At 50.3% G+C, this 2,178-nt stretch overlaps 1 pseudogene across 1 annotated transcript; it reads right to left on the bottom strand.

The window, feature by feature from the left end:
- Positions 1-247: 247 nt before the first annotated feature.
- On the bottom strand, positions 248-1,275 carry LOC112607991 (annotated as a pseudogene). The gene has a single exon (XR_003115926.1). The product of XR_003115926.1 is annotated as a G protein pathway suppressor 2 pseudogene (transcript).
- Positions 1,276-2,178: the final 903 nt, after the last annotated feature.

The raw sequence follows: 2,178 nt of genomic DNA, 5'->3' as shown, positions 1-2,178 counted from the left end.
AACATGGTTTTTTTCTCTGCTTGGAGTCACCATCACCCCCTAATGTATTATGACAGTGTACATAAAAGTGCTTCATAAAGGGTAAAGCAATACACAAATGTTAATTGACGAGATTATAAGTAGCTGTTGTAAGTATCTCAAGTTGACTTCCAATCGCAATTTCTGTTACTAGGTCAAACATAAAATAAAACTGCCCTTCTTGCTTCTGTGATGACAGAACCATTCAGGCACAATGCTATTGTACCCTCACCCATGGTAGGGTTGGGGGGGCATGGTGTTGAAGATATAATCTGATGGTCACTTGTGGTAGAATCGCAGGTTCTGGCTGTGTTGGAGGAATAGGAGCCAAGGGCCAGGTTGGCTGGTAGCTGCAAAGCCCGACTTTCCTGCTGGTTGCATCTGCACAGGGAGCTGCAAGAAAGCAAGGAGTCCAGGGGCTGGATGTGGAGCCTGGGGGTTCATGGGGCGCAAAGAGGATGAGTCGGAGAAGCCAGTCTGCTGGTTAGCATGTGTTTCATCTGCTTTTGCAAGGATAGGGCACCACCAGGCCGGAAGAAACCTGTCTGAGTGGGCTGAAAGTGGCCGTGCAGGACACAGGGCTGTGGCTGTGGCTGTGGCTAAGATAGGTACTGCACTGCAGGGAAAGACGAAGGAGCTCTGAGCTGCCGACTAGGACTATAAGCTGGCTGTGTGGGCCCATAGTGAGGTGGGGGCTGAGCAGTCCCATAGGCACCATCAGGACTGCCTTGGAATTGTCCATCCTCTGGTGTCCCTGCAAAAGCAACTGCTGGGCCCACGTAGTGCCGGGTGGTAAGCACTTCGGGTCAAACATTTGTTTGGCGCTGTCAGCTGCCATGAGGATGCCTGGGCGATTGTGTCCTCCAGGGCTCCCCTGCATGCTGAGGAGTAATGTTCCTGTGTGAACAGTCAGGCTTTGCTGGTATGCAGTTGATGACAGGGTGGTCAGGTCACTCTGTTCCTTTCGCCTCCGTTTTTCTTCCTCATGTAAAACTTTCTTGAGCTGCAGGAAAAGCTGGTGCTTCTCTTCCTGTAGGGCCAAAAGCTTCTCCTGCAACTTCAGAATTTGTTCCTTAGTCTCCTCTAGTGACTCTCTTCCATCTCCTTTTTCTTCTCTTTTGTTCTTCCTTCATCTTCCGTTCCGTCATCGTGTCCACCTCTTCTTCCTCCTGCCGCTTGCACTCCCGCTCCATCACAATGTGCTTGGTGCAGTGCTCTGGCCATGGCATTGGAAAGCTTGGGGCGCTCCAAGAGTGCAGGTATGGTGCTGCCTTGGGCACTCGGGCCTTGGGCGCCCGGCTCTGTCCGGACCTTAGACAGGGACCGCCTTCTCGGCGCTTTCTCCGTGTCTCCGTCGCGCCCTGGCCCCGGCGTCACATCCGGCGGCTGGGCCGAATCCTTCCGGAGTCCCACAGTGCTATTATAACAGCCGGGAATCATTTGAAAATGAGCTTCTCTTCACTTGGCGTGTCAGGTGGTCATTTTAAAAACCAGGCTCTATGTTTTTATATATTGGAATTGGTTCATATTTAAAAGGCACATGCCCCCTGCTTGGAGAGGGCCTCAGGCAAGCAGTGGGGAGTGGGACATCAAACTAGGATCATGGGGACCTGGTTCCATGGTAAATCCTGATGGAAGCATTGCAAGAATGGCCAGCCAAGAGGGAGGCGTTTTGCAGTACAAGGCCAATTTTGACAGGGGCAGGTGGTGATCCTGGCAGCTGATTAACTTCAGAGAGAGCCAGCCAAGGACCTGAGCCAGCCAAAGGTGTACTGGCAGGAGGGCAGGGGTTTCCCAGAAGTTCTGGAAGGAAGGGAATGATGGCAGGCAGATACATCAGTGATGGCAAGGTTCCATGACATCGCTGGGAACTTGTGTCAGAATGCTTAGGCACAAATGTCGCATCTCCTATATTTATTCTCCCAGGTCTCTTCTGTCTCCTCATAGGTCAGCCGTATTCAATAGACACTCCAGACACATGGGAACTCAATTTAGACTCTACTTACTGTGCTTACTACCTAAGGAATAACTGTTTTTCTTAAAAAAAAAAAAAAATTACCATGAATTCATAAGCTGTTAGTGGATTTGTAATCCTACTTCTCTCCACGTTGATTTCTGGCTCTGTAGATGCAGAATAGCATGTGAGTAAAATGCCACTTG

The sequence above is a fragment of the Theropithecus gelada genome, chromosome 15 (genome assembly GCF_003255815.1).
Source record: "Theropithecus gelada isolate Dixy chromosome 15, Tgel_1.0, whole genome shotgun sequence".
NCBI classification, from domain to species: domain Eukaryota; kingdom Metazoa; phylum Chordata; class Mammalia; order Primates; family Cercopithecidae; genus Theropithecus; species Theropithecus gelada.
Note: the sequence above shows the minus strand (reverse complement) of the source record. Positions and strands in the feature narration are given on the sequence as shown.